The sequence below is a fragment of the Rhinolophus ferrumequinum genome, chromosome 5 (genome assembly GCF_004115265.2).
Source record: "Rhinolophus ferrumequinum isolate MPI-CBG mRhiFer1 chromosome 5, mRhiFer1_v1.p, whole genome shotgun sequence".
Lineage (NCBI taxonomy): Eukaryota > Metazoa > Chordata > Mammalia > Chiroptera > Rhinolophidae > Rhinolophus > Rhinolophus ferrumequinum.
In genome coordinates, this window is record NC_046288.1 from 70,588,938 (window position 1) to 70,613,344 (window position 24,407).

General features: G+C 44.0%; 1 long non-coding RNA gene across 1 annotated transcript; it reads right to left on the reverse strand.

Annotated features, from left to right (window-relative positions):
- Positions 1 to 7,491: 7,491 nt before the first annotated feature.
- Positions 7,492 to 21,450, reverse strand: LOC117022160 (uncharacterized). Its single transcript, XR_004422997.1, has 4 exons — positions 21,371 to 21,450; positions 17,682 to 17,750; positions 12,534 to 12,662; positions 7,492 to 7,847 (listed from the first exon to the last, which is right to left on the reverse strand). It is a non-coding gene; the product is annotated as an uncharacterized LOC117022160 (long non-coding RNA).
- Between the last annotated feature and the right edge of the window lie 2,957 nt (positions 21,451 to 24,407).

Consider the following 24,407-nt stretch of genomic DNA (forward strand, 5'->3'; position numbering starts at 1 on the left):
ACTCTCGTAGCTTCTTCCCTGACTCTCCTCTGGCCTGCCCTCCAGCTGGGCCTTCCTGGGTCCGACTCTCGTAGCTTCTTCCCTGACTCTCAGGAAGAGGTTGATCAGTCACTGAGCGCCCTCCCTGCCTTTAGTCTGCCTCGCCTTCTCTCTCCTGAAGGCTTTGGGTCCAGAACCCAGCACTGAGTGAGATGACCAGAGCTGGAGTAGGAACACCCACTCATTCGTAACAATTACAAGTGCAAATTCATTATTTATTGTGGGCCAGACACACGCTTCTTGGCCTGAACCTCTCATTAATTCTCACAACAACCCCATGAGGTAGGTAGGATTTTCGGCCTTGTTTTACAGACAAGGTGACTGAGGCCCAAGGCGGTAAGTCGCTGGTGATTGGCCCACACGGACTTCCTGCTGTTCACGGCTCCAGGGGGAGCCATTGTTCACAATCTTAGCTGTAGCCGGCACAGCTCACTGGCCCATGTGGGAATCGAACCTGCGACCTTGGGGTTAGGAGCACAGCGCTCCAACCACCTGAGCCACCGGGCCGGCCCCAAGCATGGATTCTTAACCATCAGGATACAACCGCCTTGACTCTCATGTTTGGAATGGAAAGAGAAGATCAACTGCTTAGAGATGTGAACGGAAAAGAAGGCAGGGCTTTTCCTTTCTATGTTAGAGTTCTCTTCTGCTAGCCTCAAATATCGCAGACGTCGTTTTGTGGAGGGGAGTAGCACCTCCATGTAGTTTCTACATGCATACATGCATTTCTCTACATGGCTCTATTTCTAGTTCTAGGGGTGACACTTGACCCAGACCTCGCTCATCGAAACGTTGGTGACCCCTCCAGGACCAAGTCAGGCCAATTGGCGGCAAGGAGATTTGAACGAAGGCTGTTGTCCGTAGGGAAGAAATCTCGCTCTTTTCTCACTAAATTGTTAGCCAGGGATGGTGTGGCCCCTGCCGCTATTGCCAGCCATTTTGTGACCGTGAGTAGGAGATCCTGTCTGAGAATGGAGTTCACACATGAAGTAGAGCCAAGTTGAGAGAGTGACACTAGAGCCTGACCTCATCCTGTGAGCATCTGAACCAAGCTATGTACTCTTCAGTTATGTACACTCGTAAAAATCTCATTTTTGTGATGTCAGCGTGGGGCAGGTTTACTGTTACTTGTAACCAAAAGAATCCTAATAGCTACATTAAGCCTTCAGTAAATCGTAGTTTGTGCCAGAGCCTGGTCTGTAACTGAGCAATTAAGAAGGCCCTTGTGTCCACATGGGGAGCTCGGGGGCTTGGGGAGAGCTGCAGCAGCCCGGGTAATGTGGACCAGCACAAGTATTTGCAAACACTGTGACCTCTACCAAGTACTGTTTTACATGCTTTTATCCACATTAGCTACTTTAAGTTACGATTATCGCTACTGTTTTAAAAGGTGGGAGCCAAAGGCACAGAGTAGTTGGAGCACACATCCAAGATCACACAGCTCCTAAGTTGGGCATGTAGTGGTGTCAGGTTCCCAATGCCGCTGACTGGCTCTGGGCATTCTGCCCCATGGCCCTCCTGACCTACAGCCAGGCAGCAGAGGCTCCAAGTGGGTCCACAGGACACAAGAACATTCTTGCAGAACACAGTCTCTCTCTTTTTTTTTTTCTAAAATGATTTGCTTTAACTTTTAAAAACGAAACACAGAAATGAGTGAAAATTCAAGGGTACTTGGTTATGAAAATTCTGAATCACACAAGTAGAGACAAAGACTGTCATCTCCGTGGTTTTCCCTCCAACTCACTGATGAACCCATGACACCAAAAGGAACAGAAAATAGAGGGCCACGAACAGGTACCCACGTGGTCAGCTCTGTCCAGTGCCACTGCTCTCCATTTGCTGCTGTATGTCCCTGCCTCATGTCTCTAGGCTCTGCGGTGGCGGCCTGCTGAGTGCTCCCCAGTAAGACCCGCCTACCCCAATTTCAGAAGGGAAGGCCTCAGCCCAGCCCCTGTGGGCACTCAGCCTCACTGAGGCTCTTATCCCTTCCTTCATCTCTAGCTAGGAGATGCTAAGTGTTGAATGATTAGAGAGGGTGAGATTGGGCCCCTGCTTTGCTCACAGCCCCTTCCCCGTGCCAGCCTCCCCTCTGAATCCTAGCTCCCCTTCTCTCCAGTGACCCCAAACTGCCTTGAGCTCAGCTGTGTGCCAGGCACTGTCTTAAGCACTTGGTATGCACTTATTCATCAGAAACAATCTTATAAGGGAGGAATTAATATTCCCATTCTCCAGATGAAAAACCGAATCACCAAGAGATTGTTTGACGGCACACAGCTGGTGTGTGTTGGAGCTGGAGACTGGGGGGTGGCACTCTACCCCCTGTGGACATGCCCCTTGGGTAGTGACCGTCTCCCTAACTCCCTGCTGCTGTGCTGTGTTCCCTTGTCTTGCAACCTCAGGGGCTGGCTGTTGCCCAAGTTGCCCCTGAGCTGGCCCAGCCCTTTGGATGTCCTGGCTCATTGACTGTTACTCGGCCATCCCTCAGGTGGTTCTACTCGTCTCCAGCTTCTTGCTGAGCACTTCAAGGAACCAGTAGGCCTCACTCTTTGTCTCAAATCCTGCTACCAGCAGAGGCTGTGCTGTGCACTGGAATTCTGGTACAGGCTCTCCAGTCGATGAGCTTGGCGCTCGGGCCTCATCTCTCTCGTCCTTTGGGGTAAGATTGGGGCATAGAGGGCCAGGAGCAAGCAGGACGGCTTATAGGCTGCTCTCCCAGTGCCTGTGAAACGGCTCGAGGTACTTCAGATGGCTCACTAACATGGGGTGGCCTCTGTCCCAGGCCCTGGAACTCTCTCCGAACATGATGGTTTGTACCTCTGGAAAGACTCAGGATTCCAGAGCAGTGATATTTCCTTGGCTGTGTTTGGTGGGGATTAGCACTCCCAGCCAACTGTTGATTATCTGTGGGAGATGGGAGAGAATGGAGCTCTGACATTTCCAAATAACCCTGGAACTTATTCTGGCCAACAGCCCCGAGTGTCTCCTGTTGGACCTCTTTCCAGAGCAGCTACCAAGAAGTCCAATCTACGAACTTGGCTTTCAAATCCTCTCCTCTTTTCCTCCCTTCTCTGCTTTTTTTCCCTGTGTGAGAGAAGCCTCCAGCATTGGACACAGAAGGGGAGGATCAGCAAGAGGAATGATGTAGCAGAGTGCTCTGATGTAAATAGCAGACAATCCAACTCAGACTGGCTTAAATAATGGAAGACATTTATTTAGTTACACAAATAACGAAAAAGTCTAGTGGTTGGGATGGCATCAGTTAAGGTTTGTTCCAGCAAATGAACGGGGGTCATCAGGACCCCGTTTCTCGTCTTCTGCCTCCTACAGCATGGTTTTCATCCTTGGATTTCACATGGTGGTTCCCCTGGCACTTCCAGGCTCTCGATTCATGCTAGCAAAGAGTTATGAAGTGTCAGACCTCACACTCTCTAAGGGAAGATAGCGTGTCTTCTGGTAGCTCCTACACATGTTTGAGGACTATCGCTCTCTCATTGGCTCAGACTGAGTTACATGTTCTTCCTTAAACCAATCATTATGTCCAGGAGGAAGGTTTATCCTTATTGACGTGAGTTAGTAGAGCCCATCCCTGGAGCTGATGTAGGATCAATCCTATCCAACACACATGGACTGGGTCCCCCACAGGGATGTCAGGGTCCTATTGGCAAAAGGAGGGGGACCAGATGCTGGGGAGAAAACAGGCAAACATCCATCATTCTGGATGACCCACGGGCCATGGTGATGCAGCCAAGTGACAGTTAACCTGCAGTGAAATGGGGTACATGCTTTCCGAAGCCCTTCTTCCTGTTGTCCTTTATTAAATCTCCTGGAAAACCTCTATATCAACTGCGATGGCCATCCATGATCTTCTATGTTTTACAAATACAGCAAGGAGGTTTAGATAGGTACAGTGGTTTGCTCAAGGTCCCCAGCCATACCTGGTAGCATCTGGACTGGAACCCCTGCTCTTTCTCTCTGTCACACTCTGGTGGGAAACTCATTGCTGGCAGAGTGGGGTGAGCTCACTGAACAGTGTCACCAGCTGCATCCTTGAAGATGGATTTGGTTAGAGCAAAGAAAGGTTCAAGGTCTACAGACTGTTAGTTTAGACACAAAGGTCACTAGAGGGCAAGGGGTGGGACCAGCACAGAGCCTAAAATGGAGAGAGTATGTATTAGTCAGCATTCTCTAGAGAAACAGAACCCATAAGAGATAGGTAGGTAGATAGATAGATAAGATATAGATAGATAGATGGATAGATAGGATAGACAGGAGAGAGAGAGAGAGAGAGAGAGAGAGAGAGAGAGAGAGAGAGAGAGAGAGAGATTTTAGGAATTAGCTCACATGGTTATGGAGTCCAAGAAGTCTCACAATCTGCTGTCTGCAAGCAGAAGAAGCAGGAAAAGCCAGAGGTATAATTCAGTCTGAGAATCAGGGGTTGGTGGTGCAAGTAGTGGTCTGAGCCCAAAAGCCTAACAACCAGGAGCTCCATTATCTGAGCAGGAGAAAGTGAATGTCTCAGCTCAAGCAGAGCATTTGCCTTTCTTCCCCTGTTTTGTTCTACTCAGGCCCATCATGCACTGGGTGGTGCCCACTTGCATTGATGTGGGTGATACTTTTTACTCTGCCTGCTGATGCAAATGCTGATGTCTTCCAGACACGTCCTCACAAACGTACCCAGGAATAATGTTTTACCAGCTGTCTGGCCATCTCTTAGCCCAGTCAAGTTGACACATAAGATGAACCATTACAGCATGAGTCAGGACACATGCATTAAACTCCTAGGGGACAAAATCTGCCCCAATGTTACCTTCTGCTGCAGAAAGTAAAACTAGGGTGGGGAAAGACCAGGGGACTCATTTGAAGGGAGAGAAACTGCAGGGAGAATTCCAAAGCCTGTGCCTTCTCTGGCCAATGGCCCACCCAGTCCCACAGACACTCCCTTCTCTGTCTGCTTCTCCAACTGCTCCCTTGGGGAAAGCCCATCTTGGTCACCTGCCGGTGAGGCCTCTGAAGGCAGCGGAATCTGTCTTCCACTTCTCTCCTGTTTCCCATTGGTCTGGCTTCTGCTGGATACACAGGCTTGGTTTTTCCGGCACTTTTGTCTAGTTCTAGAAGTGACTCTTGAAGATGTTTACATGATACAGAGACTTGAGTTTGATGTCCACCACGGATTGACTGTGTAACCTCGAACACATGACTTTAGATTTCTGAGCTTGAACTATCTCATCTTTAAAATGAGGGGATGATAGTCGCAGCTCTGTTGGGTCATTGGGATCAGGCAGATAAAGAAGTTAGACACATGAAGTGCTCAGTGACTAGATTAATACGGGAAAAGTGCTTAGCGTAGTGCCCAGCTAAAGATACATGGTAAGAAAAGAATTACCGATGATGATGGAAAGATGACGGTTATCGGATTGATTGTTCTTTTCCATCGAAGTCATCTAAATTTTGGATAGACCTGACCACTGCCAAGATGCTACCAGTGGCAATCCAGAGTAGAGACATGCTCTGGGGGAGCAGGCTATCTTCATCCAGTGTCTGCTGTCGTGTTGGTCCATTACTTCCTCCAAGGCTCCTTGCTTCTGGGTCACTTGAGGCGCACCTCCCTCCAATTTCCTCACCATGGTAGCAGATGTGTAGGCTGAGGGTGTGGGAGTGAACAAGGACTTGTGGGGCAGGTCTGGGTGCAGTGTGGGGGGTGTGGTTGGTCGGCGTGTGTGGAGGTGAAAGAGGAGAAGCAGGAGGCCAGGTTATGATGCCTTGGGAAAGAAGAGATCCTTTCAGCTTCCTGGATTGTGAAGCTTGGTCCATATCTGAGCTTCCTCCCCAAGCAGAGCTGGCCCTGGAGGGGAGATACACACCACACCTGGGCTGACCTTCTTGGATCCCACAGGTTGAACAATGCACTTCCACACCGGAGGCTGATACAACTTTGTGTGTGGGTCAGGCTGCCGTGAGCCTTCACTATGCTTCCTCCTTGCAGCTGAATTCAGCTCGTCCTTCTTCCGTACCCAGCAGGGCCTCTTAGCTTTCTGCCAAAGAGGACGGCTATAGACTGAATGTTTGTGTCCCCCTCCCAAAACTCGTATGTTGAAACATAATCCCAATATGATGGTATTTGGAGGTGAGGTTTTGGGGGGTGACTAGGGCATGAAGGGGGAGCCCGCAGGAATGGGATTAGTGCCCTTTTAGAGACCCTAGAGAATGTCCTCGCCCTTTCTGCCACACAGCTAAGTTGTAGAGATGGGTTAGGAATCCTGGTGTATCTGACCCCAAAGTTCTGCTACCCCATGACTTTGAGACTCAAAAGGAATGGACTCTAATAGTAGAGTTTTGATTTCAGCCACCTTGTTGGATTTTAGGGTGAGGGTAAGTCCTTCCCTGGACACCCTTAAACTATACCAGGTAGGTTTTCATCTACGCTACTACTCATAAGAATAATGCTAGTGTTTAAACTCATTCAACTTCAGGGTAAGGAAGATTCTGTGTAACTCCAGGCTGACAGTCCCTGTTGGAGGCAAAGAGTAGAGAATTCCTCTCTCCCTTTCCCTCATTTTCGCTTTACTATAGCAAGGGGATAAGGCAAAGAGGTGGAGTGGAAATTGGACCAAATCTAGAACGTAAGATGGGGGTCCGACTCCAGCGGTGCCACCTCCTAGATGAATAACATAGAGTAATGGGTCTCTTGAACTCTGAGCCCCAGTTTTTTTTCATTTGCAAAATGAGATGATGCAAACATACCCAATGCCCATGGCTGTGGTGAGGATCAGACAAAAATGTACATGAATACACTACGTAAAGGGCAATCCATCTCGGGCTATGGTCGTGACTTGTAGGGTGGGTTGGTGCATGCGTAAGGAAATGGTGTAGCCAGAGAGAACGACACCTGGGTGAGGCAGAGGGAGGTTTTACCGTAAGGTAGGCACCTGTGGTGTCCCTAAGGTGGAACTGAGCTCAGCCATAACCTGGGGTGAGAAAGAGGTGGGAGGTTTAGGGTGCCGCAGGGATGGGAACTGCATGTACTTGTTGCTCAAAACTTTTCTGCCAATAAGGAAGGCAGAACTACTGATAATAGTAACAGTAAAATCCACCTGCAAAGTAGCAGGACAGAGGGTACTCAGGAGTGCAGAAAGGCGCTTTTCACTTGAGATCGGGGGGTTTGGGGTGCAAACACAGTGTTTGCTTGTTAGGTAAGGGCCCCACCCCTTCTTGCATCAGAGCTGGGGCTGGGGGACAGCTGTTTGAGAATCAAGGAGAAGAAGCAGGAATCAGGCCCAAGAGAAAGAAGTTTCTTATACCTCAGAGACAGCGTTTTTTGTTTGTTTGTTTGTTTTTGTTTTTTAAAGCAGCATTTTGCTTAAAATCTTTGCTTCTAAGACCACGGGGCTAGGATAAGTCAGTCCTTTGAAACTACAGACAGCACTGGAACAAAGAGACTGTGAGGCCCTGAGGTTGAGAGAGGTGGTGGTGGGGGTGAGGGCAGACAGTCAGAGTGGCTCTGAGCCTGCACAGCCAGAGCCACACACCTGCCCTCTAGAGCCAGTGGCCCGTGTGAAAGTGGCACGTCTAGGAGCAGGTACCAAGAGAAGTTTAAGAAGGGAGTGTAACGGGCACAGCCTGTGGGTGGATCAGCCCACACAAATTAGGCTCAAGGTGTAAGAGATGTAAGGAAGAGATATAAGATGTGTCTGATGCTACAGGGAGATTGATCTTACTGAGTTTCTCAAACTGGAGTCTAAGAGTCCTGAGCATCCGCACCTTGGGAGTCCACAGTTTCTCTATGAGGGTGTTTTCATATTGATGGCAACCTGAAGAAAAAGAAGTTAGTCAGTCCAAGCACATTCTAGGTCATCTGGATTAGTGGTCTTCCATCTCTTTCTCTCTCTCTTTTTTTGTTTTTGGCATCCACCCACAGAAGTAATCCATTTTGCACGGTGACCTGGTTTCTATATACTGATATTCATGCTCACATAAATAGTGTTGACGGGAAGCCCATCTAGGCCAGTGCACCTGCACCAGTTGTGAAAATATGGACATACTCTGAGCCAATTGGTAAATAGCTCTGAGCCTCCTGAGTGGCACCACCCCTACCTCCCTGTCTTGATGCTTCCTCTGAGATCTACCCCCCACACACACACCTCCAACCACTCCAGGATGCAACAACCAGCAGAGGTGAGAGCAGAGGGGGAGTGTAGTCATTTCCTGTGACTGTTGTAACAAGTGACCACAAACTATGTGGTTTAAAATAGCTGAAATTTATTCTCTCACCGTTCTGCCTACCCGAAGTCTGAAATCAGTTTCACTGGGTCAAAACCAAGGTGTTAACACTGCTGTGCTACTATCTGTGTCAAACTTTCCTCTGCCTTTCTTGTATAAGAACATTTGTGATTGCGCAAGTGTGGCCCTCACCGATAACTCAGAGTAATCTGTCCATCTCAAGGTCTTAATTTAATCACATCCGAAAAGACCCCGTTTCCTTATAAAGTAACATTATAGGTTCCAAGGATTAGAATCTGATATTGTGGGAGCCGTTAGTCAGCCTCCCTACAGTGGGTAAAGGCCCTGCCAGAATCTCTTTTTACTAGTCACCCGTGTGTGTGTGTGTGTGTGTGTGTGTGTGTGAAAAACTTTCTGTATGCAATACTTATTCTGATACCATGTGATACTCTTTGATATTTCCTCTTTTCTAGACCACTTTTTAAAAAGTGCTTGCTGCAACTCACTATATTTTTTTCATGGCCCATTATTAGGTTGTTACCCAGTTTGAAAAACACTACAACCACCTTATAACCTAGAAGACTGGTAGTGCCACTGTCTTTATCACAATGGTACTAAGCCTAAATTATTACAGGCTAATGAGAAAAGAACAGAGAGCTTTAATATGTAAATGATGCAGTATGATACTGGCATAAAAATAATGTAGTATAGTACAGACATATAGACCAATGAACAATATAGAGAGCTCAGAAATAAATCCAAGCAAAAATCCAACCAATTTTTGACAAGGGTGCCAAGAATATGTAATGGGAAAAGGATAGTCTATTTAATAAATGGTGCTAGGAAAACTGGATATCCACATGCAAAAGAATGAAATTGGACCGTTATCTTACACCATACACAAAAATCAACTCAAAATGGATTAAAGGTTAAACTTAAAACCATAAAACTTCTAGAAGGAAATATATGGAAAAAGCTCCTTGATACTGTTCTTCGCAATGATTTTTTGGGTATGACACTAAAAGCTCAGACAACAAAAGCAAAAATAAGTGGCACTACGTCAAACTAAAGACTTTCTGCACAGCCAAGGAAATAATCAACAAAATAAATAGGGAACCTACAAATTGGGGGAAAATATTTGCAAACCATATATCTGATAAGGAGTTAGCATCTAAAATATATATAAGAAGCTCATGCAGCTCAATAGCAAAAAGCAAACAACCTGATTAGAAAATGGACAAAGAACTTGAATAGACATTTTTTCAAAGAAGACATTCAAATGACGAATAGGTATATGCAAAGGTACTCAGTATCACTAGTCATCAGGGAAATGCAAATCAAAACCACAAAGGGATATCACCTCACACCTGTTAGGATGGTTATTACAAAAAAAAAAAAAAAAAAGATACCAAGTGACCAAGAATTGGTGAGGATGTGGAGAAAAGGGAGCCTGTACACTGTTGGTGGGATTGTAAATTGGTGCAGCCGTTATGGAAAGCAGAGACATCTGCACAAGAAACTCAACAGAGAACTAGCAGATGATCCAGCAATTCCTCCTCTGAGTATATATCCAAAGAAAGTGAAATCAGTACCTCTAAGTATATCTGTGCTTCCCTGTCCATTGCAGCATTATTCACAATAGCCAAGGTCGGAAACAACCCCCCTACACACACACACACGATATATATATATATATATATATATATATATATATATATATATATATATATTTTCACATTATTGAATATATAGTGAATATGTATATATATATTCATAATATATACATATATATTCACATTATTGACATTATTGACATTATTCAGCCTTAAAAAATGAGATCCTGCCATTTGCATTTGCAACAACATGGAGGAACCTGGAAGACATTATACTAAGTGAAAAAATAAGCCACACACAGAATAACAACAACAACAACAAAAATGCATGATGTCGCTTATAGGTAGAATCGAAAAAAGTCAAATACTGTGTTTCCCCGAAAATAAGACCTAGCTGGACAATAGTCTCTAATGCGTCTTTTAGAGCAAAAATTAATATAAGACCCAGTCTTATTTTACTAGAGTATAAGACTGGGTCTTACATAATATGTAATATAATACAATACAAAATATAATACAGGGTCTTATATTAATTTTTGCTCCAAAAGACGCATTAAAGCTGATTGTCCGGCTAGGTCTTATTTTCGGGGAAATAGGGTAGAAGCAGAGAGGGGAATGGTGGTTACCATGGGTGGGGAGGTGTGGGAAATGGGGAAGTGTTGGTCAAAGAGTACAAAGTTAGACTTATGTAGGATGAATATGTCTAGACATCTAATGTAAATCGTGTAGACCATAGCTAATAATACTATATATTGAATACTGGAAATTTGCTAAGAGAGTAGATTTCAGATGCTCTCGTAACACACAAAACGTGGTAGTTATGTAAAAGGAAGATACGTTAATGAACTTGCCTGTAGCAATCCTTTCACTGTGTGTATGTACGTCAAATTAGCGTTTCAAACACCTTAAATATTTATGACTTTTATTTTAAAATATGTAAATGATGTGTTTACAATCAGCAAAAGCCAGATGGCATGATGAACAAGTGAAGACTTGACAGCAGTGTGGATGGCAGAAAGGATGGGAAAATTGAGTCCTCACGTGGCACATCATGGCGTCGGCGTGCCACACTCAAAGGAGGCCATGCCATGCAGCCCCTACCACAGTCACACTCTGGGCAGAAATTTAATTTTAGCAGTTTCAAACAGTATCGTCCACCACAGTAAATTGACACTGTTATGATTTTGTAGTGTTGTTTATTCTTCACTTAGAAGATTGTTTTGGTCTTATATATCATATGAAAGCTGGGAATCTAAGGAATTTTTGTAGACCTATTTTTATATTTGCATATGTATAGGTGATATAAAAAGAAAAATAATTTAAGTCAATCCTAGCAGAGTGGTGGTGGGGGGGAAGCCACAGGACTTTTTTCCTTCTGAGGAAAGGAGTAGTAGTACATCATTCAAGTTTCAGAAACACTTGTCTATGGTGGGGAGTATAATAGGATACATGAATGTGAAAATACAGAGATAAAACTGGTGAAAAAAAAGAACAAGAACGGCAGCAGGACTTACTGCTACAGCTGTTTCAGCAGAGACATTTAACTTGAAAAATAAGGACTGAATCCAGTTGGGGAAAACCTGAGGGACAGCGTCAGCCAGCATGCGTTTAGAATGTCGGAGGTAGTCCTACCAACAGAAAATGTTGACAAACCCAGGTGGACAAATATGTAGTCCAACTAGGAGGATGACACAAAAACAGATCGAAAAGGAATTTTACCTCCAATTACTTATAGTTAGAAGGTTTAACTACTCCCTAGGCAGAAGGACGGGCAGCAAGTACACGACCCCTATGTTATATCTACGGAGGTGAGATGGCCTAACTTACCTGTTCAAGAAGGTGTATGTGTAAATTGGCTTTGATAATGTGTAAATTGGTATGTGTAAATCAGTTTTTAAAAAATGATTCCTCTGCCTCCAAGGTTAAAGGAAAAAAAAGTCACGTGACACCCTAGTCGAAACCCTCCATTCCAGTTAGATCATCTTGAGGCCGGGCAGGGAACACCTGTGAATGAATGGGCTGGTTGCCGCCACACACGTGCTGGTATCTCAACGGCTCCATTCTGAGACTATGCTGATTTGAGTATTGCTAGGTAACCTAGTCTTAGAATATCGCCATCATATCTCTAAGAGTCAGAAGGGACAGTAAGTTCACGAAAACCCAACCTCTTGGAATTTCAGAAGAGAAAAATGAGGTCCCAGGGAGGTAAGTTACTTAGTCAAGGTCCCCAGGACTCATGATGGAGCAAAGAGTAGAACCCAGGAGTCCTGACTTCCAGCTCTTTACTCCCCATCCACTTTACTCCCGTTTTGTTTAATGTTTATGCTTTAGGAAATACTCACTGTATTAAATGCAAGCACAGAACCCATGTATGGTCATTCTTAGGTACTTTTCGGGTATGAATATTCCTTACGTATTTTTGAACACGAATATTCTTAGGCCCCTTTGAAATGACTCACAACAGTACAGACTGGCAAGCAGAACCCTTTGAGGTCCCAGTCCAGCCACTCATTGTTTGTTAATTCACTTAATTTTCTCTGAGCCTCCATTTCCTTATCTGCAAAATGGGTAACTACACTTGTCTGGACTCCCTCACTGGACTAATATGATGATGAATTGAAAGAACTTTGTGTTAATAAATCGTAGCACATTTTCAGAGATTACCTCAGAAGATGTCAAATCATCAGAATACAGGTTAATGAGATGATTGAGAGAGAGAGAGATGCTCAAATCCACGTATAAGATGTGCGATTTTAGGCAGCCACTTAAACCCTTCTGTGCTTCTATTTCCTCCTGTGAGAAATGGGAATATATTAGTGTCTGTCTTACAGGGTTTTTATGAGGACTATATGAACTTATTCCTACAAACTACAGTTTGGCATATAATAAGTGCTCAGTAACTGTTAGCTAATAGCTTGCAAACTTGCTGAGTAGTAATGTCTTCTGCATTGTTGTCTTCAAAAGTCAACAAGCTTTTGTGTCTCTGGAAACCATGGCTGGAACGTCTATTCCTTCTCCTGGGAATCTTTTCATTCTTAGTGCTGAAATAGGAACAGCAGAGCTGCTTTCTAGAGCCAAACTGGCAACCAAACCCTCCTGCTGCCCCCGCAACCCACGGCCCAGCTGCCATCAGTGGGAGCCTTGTAGTGTGAGGAGGGACAAGCGTTTGTACTGACCCGGTGGCCACTTCTGCCTGATGAACAGTGGGGGCCCCAAGCCATGTCACTCTTTGCGGGAACCCTGGCAGAGCACACAAGTCAAACAGGATCAGGGTGGCGCATGACTTGGCCCAGAGAACCCACTGGCACCAGCTCATGGAAGGTGGGAACAGGGAGTGCCCCAGATGACTCACTGGGTGGCATGTTGCACTCTGAGCTGCTGCCAAAAATGCCTCTCAGGCACCTGGTTAGGAGGCAGTGAGTACAGGGGTGGCTGGAAGGCCACCCCTTCAGGGCCATGCTAGTTTCTCTCACACCTTTGTGCCTGCTTTCATATGGCTGTCTCTGTTTGGAGTGTCTTCCCCCGCCTACCTGCTAGGCAGACCCCTACTCCTAGCTCATCCTTCCAAACTCAAGTCTGTGGGGAACCTTTCTAGGCTTGACGAGGTAGACCTAGGCACAGTACACAAACAGTATGAATACGTATTTCCTCCACTAGTACTTAAATACTTCATCTTCTATACAGTTAACCCTTGAACAACATAGGTTTGGACTGCATGGATTTTTTTTTTTTTTTTAAGGAGGGCACAGCTTGTGCTTGCTTCAGTAGCATATATACTGAAATAAGAGGGCACAGCTCACAGTGGGGGTATCCCCATGTGACGATTGAACCGGCAACCTTGGTGTTATTAGCACCACGCTCTAACCAATTGAGCTAACCGGCCACACCTGGATTTTTTTATACATGGATTTTTTTTTTTCAATAAATACTGCAAATGTATTTTATCTTCCTTATGATTTTCTTAATATTTTCTTTTCTCTAGCTTACTTTATTGTAAGAATGTAATATATAATACATACAACATACAAGTATGTTTATGTTACCAGTAAGGTTTCTGGGTGAGTTTTGGGTGAGTTAAAGTTACACACAGATTTTCGACTTACGGGGGGGTTGGTGCCCCTCACCCCCGCATTGTTCAAGGGTCAATTGTGCTAATATATTCCCCATCCACTATAGCACAGTACAGTTGTTTATTGGTACATGGTCATGCCACTTAGCTTGCCCACCAACAGCGTTTCCTCTAGCCCTGCCCACAGACCTGTCAGAGGGATAAATCTTGAAGGGCATGTTTCTACCGTATGATCCTGCTTCCAACCATAGCTGAGTGGACAAGGGGAGCCAATCGCCAGATGGTTAGTGACCTGCAATTTGGGCCAGGTCAGGTCAGATTCTCACTGTCAGGGATCTGAATTGGGAAGGACTCCAGGGATGAGCAGTAGGAACTGAAGCTGAAAGGTCATGACATGCAGAGAACCCGATGTCGTGAGTGCTGTGAATAGCGGTCCAGATTCCATTCAGGAATGAAGGATTCATTCCCTCTGCTGCTGGGAGGGCTGCCAGCAGACAGCCCTCACTTATCCGCTCTCTTTGGGGGTGTGTCTATTGAAGAGTTCCCCCTCCTCCCCACCCAAGATTTTGCACCCTCCCCAGGGGGGCCCATATCTAATGTCTGGTTGACACAGAAGCAGGGTCAGTCTCGTGGGAAATTTTGAAGAGCTATCTCAGCTTCAGAGTGACCTGCGAGTTGGCCAAGGCATTACTAGGGTGACCAACCATCCGACATTGCCTGGGATAGAGAGTTACAGGGACCTGGGCATTTCAGGGTTAAAATTTGGAAAGTCCCAGATAAACTAGGACAAGTAGGTCATGCAAGTCAAGACTGCACTACAACTCCACTTCTCTCTCCACCCAGTTCTGGCAATTTCTTTTCCTTTCCTCAGATGGGAATCCCAAGGGCATGCCCTAATAAACCTCTCGTCTGAGGGTCTCCGTCTCAGGGCCTGCTTCCCAGGGGACTCAACCTGTGACACTGCAGATGTTATGATGTAAAAGCTTAAGTTATGAGGCATCAGAATCTGCATAAGAAGCAGCTATAATGTGTAGAAAATATGTGTTATAGGGAGTCCGGAACTCACTTGGTGGTGGGACAGAAAAAGCTGACATACCTGGGGTGGTAGTCATGTCAATAGTAGCTCCTGGGTTGAGGGTCCTAAAATCATCTTGGGTCTCTAGGAAACACATCTTCATTTTTTTCATAGTTTTTGTCATAAACTGTAATACTTCACTTATCAGTTTACTATTGTATATTCCTTTAGAGCTTGGGCTATATATAGTATTTGGGCTATATATAGTATATAGTATTTGCTATATACTTGATGATTGATTAGACCCAGAACTATGCTTTAAACTCAAGCTTCATGAAGACTCTTCTGTAGTGGCATCTGGTCTTAAATTTAGGCATCTCCACTTCCCGTACCGCTCACTGGGTTTCTACGATAAACTCTCCACTTATTTGAAATGGTTGGGGTAGGTTTCTCATCTTTGTATTAAAAAAGTAGCGTTGCTGCATCAGCAAGGGATTTGCTTGTTGGCCACAGAAACCAACTCTGGAAATCTTAAGGGATAGAAATAAACTTACTGGAATGGTCTTAGGGTTTCTCAAAATCAAAGAAAGACTAGGTGAAGGCCAGAGTTGAAAAATGGGCCAGAGGCACTGCCGCCGATATCATGATGGCTCAAACCTCCAGTGATACCCAAGGCTCTAACAACACGACCGAGATTCTGTGTCCCAGGAGACCATCTGATTGGCTGGGTCTACTCTGTGCCCACCCTGTGGCTGGACCAGGAATGAAAAGGGAGGGGGGAAGGAGCACCTAGCAACTTTGGTTGCTGTGCTGTGAGACAGCACTACCCATCCCAAGCTCACAGTATGGGGGATTTCCCAAAAGAGGGAGTGGTTTACTAAGAGGAAGTTGGAATCGAGGGCTGGAAGCCAAAAAGCAACAGATGTCCACTTCAGTGTCTAGTTCCTTCCTAGGCTAAACGCTTTTAAGGCAGGGACTATGAATTTTCATCTTTGTATCCCAGATGACTGGTGCCTGGCACTTAATAGGTTCTTAATAGATTTTTTTTTTTTTTTTTTTTTAACAAATGGCAGATTGGGTAATCTTTCATTCAAGGAATCAACACATATAAAAAGGCTGGTGCTTGTTCCTTCAGGAATGCAAAGATGGATACATAAATCACCAATTCTTAAGGGCTTTAAAATCTAGAAGTGGGATTGGGGCATACAGGCAGTTTATCATCTATCTATCTATATCTATCTATCAATCATGTGTGATAGACACACCACATAGGACAGGTATGTCTCCTTCCATGCACTGGGCCTGGGCATAAGGACTTGCGTCAGTCTGTCCCTTTAGTTGTTCTCCTGTCGTGAGTGGAATCTTCGGTCAGCCTATAATCCACCAAAAGGATGCTTGTTGGTAACTGAAAAGGAGCAACTGTTTTTTCCCAGTTCCAGGTACCACTTTGGCGGCCCTCTCCAACGCCATTACCTAAAAACCTGTGTTCCAGGGGAAGTTTAAGCAGTGTTTTACTCAGAGGTTGCAAGGATATATTAAAACTGTCCTGAGTTGGGGGTGTAGAAAATCAACTGTGCTTCCAGGCTAGCTCATTCCCCTTCTCTCCAAAGTGGGTAAGGGGTGTGCACTGCTCAGACTTCAGGATATGCCTTTTGGGGCTCTAGATCATGCTCCCCATAGATGCTCTGTCTTGTCCTAATGTTCCTTCTACTTTCATTTTCTTTTTCCTCTCTCCTTAACTCTTTCCTCCCAAACTAAGTCCTGGCTCGCTCACTCCACCCCATTTTCTCACACATATGAGGACTGACAATTAAGTTCGTGAACTTATTGCAATGATGTTGCTAACCTTTTTTGATATCAGAGGGATTATTCATTATGCATTTGTACCAACTGGACAACCAGTTAACCAAGTTTACTATTTGGAAGTGCTAAAAAGGCTGCATGAAAAAGTGAGACGAAAAAGACCTGAACTTTTCAGCAATAATTCATGGCTCTTGCATCACAACAATGTGCCAGCTCACATGACACTCTGTGAGGGAGTTTTTAGCCAATAAACAAATAACTATAGTGGAACACACTCCCTACCCATCCGATCTGGCCCCCAGTGATTTATTTGTTTACCCAAAGATAAAGGAAATATTGAAAGGAAGACATTTTGATGACATTCAGGACATTAAGGATAATATGACGACAGCTCTGATGGCCATTCCAGAAAAAGAGTTCCAAAATTGCTTTGAAGGGTGGACTAGGTGCTGGTGTCAGTGCATAGCTTCCCAAGGGGAGTACTTTGAAGGTGACCGTAGTGATATTCAGCAATGAGGTATGTAGCACTTTTTCTAGGATGAGTTCGCGAACTTAATTGTCAGATGGCGTACTATGCTCTCAGAATTCACCAAGTCTCATATTCTCTTTTGTGTCTTGTATTTTCTAGCTCCTAGAACCTGTTTTAATTCAAAAGCATAGTCTAGGTTACCATTTCTCCTGCTGGTGGAGAGACTTGAGTCCCAAAATAGAAGGGTCAGAAGTGTTTCCCAGTCCTAATGACACTTGACTTTTTTTCAAGCATCTAAACCAAAACCATACATATCCTTCACTGCTAAAACTAGTCTCCTGTTGAAAAACCTTAAGTTTAGACAAGATAGTCATATCATCCCTGATAATATAACTTTAATTTACCATCTTTAAAGGACACGTATGTGCCTCCTAACTCTGGGTTAGTTTACAATACCTATTCTATTAATTTGACAATGAAGGTACGTGTCCTGGTCATTTCTTCTTTCCTGGATTTCTTCCCAGCCTGTGGGACAGAAACAGGAGAATGAGAAACTGTTCTCACATGCATATATGATTACAGTGAAAGACAGGAGGAAAAAGTGGCAAAGGCAGCTAGTTGTCTGCTAATATCTCTTTTCCCTTTTTCTATAGTAAACAAACAAACAAACCCTAATTTTTAACTAGCTACATGCTGCCAAGAATATGGCCTACATTTCTCAGCCTCCTTTGCAGCTAGATATGGTCATATGACTAAATTCTGGCCAGTGGGATTTGAGTGAGATGATGTGTGCAATTCCTGTCCGGCACACTTAAAAGGAAGGGATATGCTTTTCCTTTCCCCCTTTCCCCTCCCCCATTCTCCATTCCTACTGGCTGGATAATGGACATGGTAGTAAGTTGAGGGGGAGCAGAGTTTGCCTGCATCCCAAATATGCCTCTTTTCAATACTGATTAGTTTAAACTGATTATTTTTAAGAAACGAAAGACTCAGGAAGAACCTTTGACCTCACCCCTGCTGCCTAAAGGAATTTAAGATAGGGGACCTACACTATTAACTACAGTGTAACATACACCAGTGTGGCACCTAGCAAGGCCCGTTTATTTGATAAAAGTCCTCTCTGTGTCCCATTGTTTCAAAATAGCCCAACATACGTTTATTTACTAAACATTAACTCTTTTCATTTCCTGATAAATTTCTTTCTTCCCCTTTGAAGTCCCAGACCCTACCTCCCCCTCCTTAATCCAGAATGACGTAGAGACCTCATTTTGCCTTACTGTCTTTGGAATTTTCATGCTTATGCAAATTCCCCACATGCATGTATTAAAACTTGATTTTCTCTGGCTAATCTGCCTTACGTAATTTTAATGATTTGTCCAACCAGAAGAACTAAGAGGGAAAGAGGAAAGTTTCCCCAGCCCCACCAAGTCATCTCAGATCACGTACATGAGGGTAACATCCCAGGACTGGCAGAGCTACAAGATGGAAGGAGTCTGGGTGTCTGACACATTGTAGCTGCCATAACAGCTCTTTCCTGTTTATGCCCAAACTGTTCCTGATAGAGAAATGCATTTCTACTTTATTTATATCACTATAAGTTTGAGTTTCTGTTAGAGCAGCTGTTCCTATATCCTAGGGGTCAGTAAACTATGGCTTGTAGGCCAAATCTGGCTTACTACCTGTTTTTGTAAATACAGTTTTCTTGGAACTCAGCCATACCCATTCGTTTTTGTATTGTTTATGGATACAATTGCAGGTTGTAATAGAGACCATATGGCACACAAAGCCTAAAATATTTACTATCTGAATCTTTACAGCAAAAGTTTCGCAGCCCCTGCTATAGTCCATGAAATCATATTGATACCAAAATATTAATGATGGTTACCTAAGGATATTTTACTGTCTCCTTATGTTTCTCTCGTTTGATAACTCATTCTTTCTTAAAAAAAAAATCTCAGCATGAAATGGGTGAATTTACTCTAGACTCCACCCTATATGAACCTACAATACTCACATTTTTATTGTCACTCTCTCCCCTGCCAGAAACATGTGAGCTACTTGTCAGCTCATACAAAAATACTGGATCTGCTGTTGTATTTGGTAGGATAATTTTGATTGCTTGTAGCCAAAATTCTACTTAATGGGGATAATTTATTGGCTCTTTCTCTCTATCTCTTGGCTCTGCTTATCTCTAATAATCTGTTCCTTAAAAGGGCTCTTTGTGCCCTGAAACTATGGTTGCTGGAAGGCTGGAGCTTGCACCCTTCTGGCTAATGATCCATAAATGTGTCCACATATCAAATTTCAGAGACAATTCTGATTGCCCTGCTTGAATCCAGGTTTATGCCTGAACCAATTATTGTGTTTAGGAGAAAGGAGTGATCTGACCCTCCAGGTGATGATTCTCGAGGTCAACATGGAATGGATTTCTTAGGAAAGAATGCTTTCATTACCTAAAAAGGAAAAACGGTAGCACAGGAGATTAAAACGTAACAAAACATAAAAGTACTAGATGCTCACCCCAGGCAGCTTCGGGGTCTTGTATATAGTATTGGTTGCTTCTGGGTGTGTGACGTTACATTTATTTGAAGGCTAATGTGTATCTCTGTTGTCTGATTTGTATGCCAATTGATGATTGTTTAAATTACTATACCGAGCTCAGCTCATTACAAAGCCTATGTGAACTGTGAATAATTCCTTTTTTTTTCTTTTTAGTCAAGACTGTAGTTTACAGAGTCTAAATATCTGGTTGAAAACTGAAATGTAGGCAACAACTAGCTTTATCTAAATAGCAGGATTAAAAAAAAGGCAGAATCATGAACTAGTAGAGAAAGGGTGGTATAAGAAGTTAGCAGTGTGGATTTGAGGCTCTGATCTTCTGCTTCTTGGGTGGTCATGATGACTTATTTAGTGTTTTTTTGGAGACTCAGTTTACTGTTCTCTCAAATGGGGGTGATGAACTTGCTCTTTCATGATTGTTTTTGAGGATTAATTCTCTTTCCTGCCAGGTGGTTCCATTCTGGGCTTTCAATTATTTGGGTGTGAATTTATCTCTGCTGATTTGGTTCTCAAGTTATTGACACAGAGGAGCTTTTGGCAAAGGGAAATTTGTTGATGGAGTAAAATTCGGAGGTGAGAAAAGCAGGGCAGCCAACTGGCTTCAGATCCATGACATTACTGGATTAAATCTTTGCTTGTGCTGATAGAGCCTGATGCTTCAAGTAAGTGCTTAGAATCTATCATTTTCTGGAGGTGTTGAAAGGGCTCTCAGGAGGAAGTCAATCATTATGTTAAATTGCTGCTTCAGTTACTACCCACTTTTAAAGATGGTAGACGGTTTCTTTCATTTTTTAAAATTCATGTTCATTCATCTTAGTCTAATCACATAGGGACCAGTCTCCCCTAATAGCTTGGCTATCTCAGGAATTCTAAATGACATTTAGAATTCATTTAGCATTCTAAACCTTACAGCACCCCTTGCCAGGCTTCAGTCTGTCTATGCCTCAATTGCCTCACCTATAAATAATGCTCTTGAGTCACCTATTGGTTTAAGAAGCTCACCTATGGCCATTAGGAGACCAGGGAATGAGCCAGAACTTTCAAACAAGATGGTATCGATCAATAAAGGGCCAAGGTCAGGATGAAGGCAGTCAGGTCTCAGCAACTTGAGATATTTGCTGTCTGGACAGTATGAAAGGCCATGAGCATTTATGCATTTCACTAATGTGCTATGGGGCAAGACGGAGAGGATTAACTCTGTCACCGAGGAAAAAACAGAGGCCCCAAGAGAGCTATTTCGTGCCTGGGTGTACTACGGAAGACTCTTCTAGGCTGTTAAGAACAAATATTTACTCAGTTGCCCAAAGTGATGGGTGTTTACTGTAGGGGTGCTTAGCTGGTAAGGAAGCACAGAAAGTCAACATCAGCTGAAGAGTTCGCCCAGTGGAGACCTGGAAGTTTGCTTAGGACATCATACCATTCCGGGTCTCAGCAGCAACTCTAGTGGGTCATCTCTCTGGTGACCCAGCTTTCCCTTTGTCAGTTCTACTCAACTAAGTGTCCATCTACGACTCACTCCCTGTACTTTCTGCTTGAGCTCATGCTTTTTGCTCACTCAGAGCTTCTGTCCCATGATGTCTACTTACTGGCATCTCTAGTAGCTGCTTAGGTTCTCTCAAATGCTGTTTCTTCCAACTTCTCTCTGTGTGGCTCAAATTCAAACTTTCCTAGAAGGAGAAACTGCCTATAAAACAGACACTTTTGGCTCAGATACAAAACCCTATTCAGTCATTTTTAGGCAGGGTGATTGGGTCTTATTATCCAAAACATGGAATCTTATCTATACGCTATGAAGAGTTTATGTAACGCTTATGCATGTTAAGACTTCATAGCATGTTTGATACTTGAATATATTTATTTCATCTCTGCTTTGTGCCACAAAAGAGTTGAGGCTGTTACATTGATAATACCATTTGCGAGGTGCTAAAAAGTTCTGTGGAAATTCAAAGAGAAAGTTGATTTAAAACTGGTGATTCAAGAAGGCTTCGTGAGTGAGGTAAAAATAAATGGAACTTTGAGATGGATAGAATTTTGATAGAAAGAAATGAAGAGGAGAGTGCATTCTAGGAGGGCAGAACAGTGTAAAGAAAAGGAGGGGCATGGAACATTTGGGGGTAATTGGTGACTCGTGAAGTTTGAGTAGGTCAGAGGCTTTCATAGGGAGGAAAGAAGGGTAGCTAAATCTGAAAATGTAAATGCTAAGGTAAAGAGTCTGAACTTTATTTATTGAGTTGACATTGGAGAGGTTGTTAAATATTTCCAGTCTGGGCAGTGAAGGCATTGGAGCTGTTTATAGAAAGAGCCTCCTGACAGCTCAGTACATAATGGGTTGGAGAGGGAAACAATGGAAAACAAGGAGGTTATTGTCACGCTAGGGTGTGTCAAAGAAAACAAGATGAGATAATAGATGTGAAATGCCTGTCAAAGGTAGCGAATAAGAGCTTATGGTTACTGAGAGTTCACTATGTAGTCTTGTGCTAGGGAATTTTCTTATAATATTTTATTGAACCCAACAATGATACCATAAGGTAGGTGTCATTAGTCTTATTTTACAAAACTGAGACTCTGGTCAATTCAGTAACCTATTAAAGATCACATGTTAGTGAGTCTTAGAGCTAGAATTTGTACTCAGCTTTGGAAGACTCCAAAAGTCATGCTCTTTGATTACTCTGGACTGCCTCCCAAAGTCATTGGTAATTGACTTAAGACAGGGGCAAGCAAAAGAGCACCGTCAAAGAGAGTGTCAAGTTTTCAGGAGTGGGTGATGGGGACTGTGGTAGTGCTATGGACAGAAGTCAGATAAAGGAACACCTTTTCCTTGGGAGTTGGAAATTTAAGAGGAAATTTTGGGAGATGAGTAAGGTTCTGAGCTTATTTTGACCTTGCCTTAAGGCAAAAAAAATATGTGGATCAACCTAAGCAGTAGAAATTAGAGGACATAAAGAGGTCAGGGAACCCAGTATTACAGAAGTGGGTGATTGATCAATCAGTCACTCCATCTCTTCACTTATGTTTGCACTGGCGTGAATGACTACTCTGTTCCCTGTACCTTGGCCATATTGCCCTGCAACCTTGACTGATCTTCCACACCTGCTTGCTGATATTAAACAACGTCAACTTGTGGGCTCAGTCTACCCGCGCTTCTAGAGGACAGCCAGCCCACCTACAGCCCTAGGGAGGAGGTGGCAGCGATGTTTTGTACCACGTGATCTCACCCACATGGCCACAGCTGGCTAGAGAGTAACCAAACCATGGATTAGCTAATAATCTATGCCGTACCTGGTGGATGATTAATTCTGAAGAATGGACTTCTTTCAAAAGAGGTTCCTTAGTTGTTCACACAAATAGACATCTGGTAGACCCATGTCTCTAATTCTCCAGGCCTGTGTAACCACGGACTAAACAGTCAGAGTTTTAAGGGCAGGGCTGAGTCCTTATCTGCTTATCTCTCCATCTCCCAGGTCTAGCAGAGTGTCTGACACGTTGTAGGCAATCAGTAAAATATATGCGGATGATTATATATTTAAATCTTAGCTGTGGACAATAGCTTTGGCTCAAGTAAAAATACAGAATTGTGCATAGTTGTTTGTACTTTTAGTACTCTGCTAAATAATTCATTCTATTATATTATAGGTGATTATGTCTACGTCTATCTATCATATTAAGTTGGTGCAAAAGTAATTGCAGTTTTAACCTGTTGAACTTTTTGTCTCTGAAAAAAATAGCATTTTTTTCTCTGGAAAAAAAAAAATGGTGTGGCTTTCAATGGGAAAGTCAGGGAAGTCAGGGTTGTCAGTTAGAATCGAAGCTATTTTCACCCTAGGGCGCGCCTAGGCCTGGGCTTACACAAAGTTACCTTCGTCGTGCATTCTCCCGGCACCTCCCAGTACAGAAGTCATCCTCTGAGAAGGAGACTCAGGTCCCACACGTGGTCCACAGTGGATGTCTTGGAGTCTGAATCTAGCAGCCCCTCCCAGGGCCTGTTTCGCAGATTTCCTTCTGGTTCAGCCACAGGGACACACGCAAGTCTTACTCAAGAGTAGTTTATCCAGAATCTTTGTGAGGCCTGGAAGCCCAAGTCACATCAGCTTTGAGACCCACCCTCTCTACCCAGGAAAGAAGAGAGCTCTCCCTAGTGACACAGAAGGTGGAACCCTTTGGTGCCACTTTGGCAGCCTGTGACTACAGTGGCAGCAGCCACAGCGGGTGGCCTCGATAATAGCATGCAGTCAGTCATACAGTGGCTTTACGGAACCATGTGTGGCGTGATCATATCCTTGCCGTCTGTTTGGTGTGACTTTGTGAGCATGAGAAGCTTCTGCTGTAGTTCTTTCTAGGAATCCAGGACTATAGTGGGGAAAGCGGTATATATCCAGTGGAGCTGAGAGTCTCTGAGTATACACCAGGTACCTTCAAGGGACTCCCAGAAACTGCTGGGGGGGACTTTGAAGATAGAGAAGGCTAAGGGTCTTGCAATAGCAGGCAAGAAAAACATTACAGAACTAGTGTGTGGCCTGTTTCCCTCAAGTCAGGGCTGCCTGTGAGACTTGGCTTACACACAGATTAAGATCAGGTAAGGTTTTTCTTCCACCTTTTCACAGCATACCTGGCATTCCATATAGT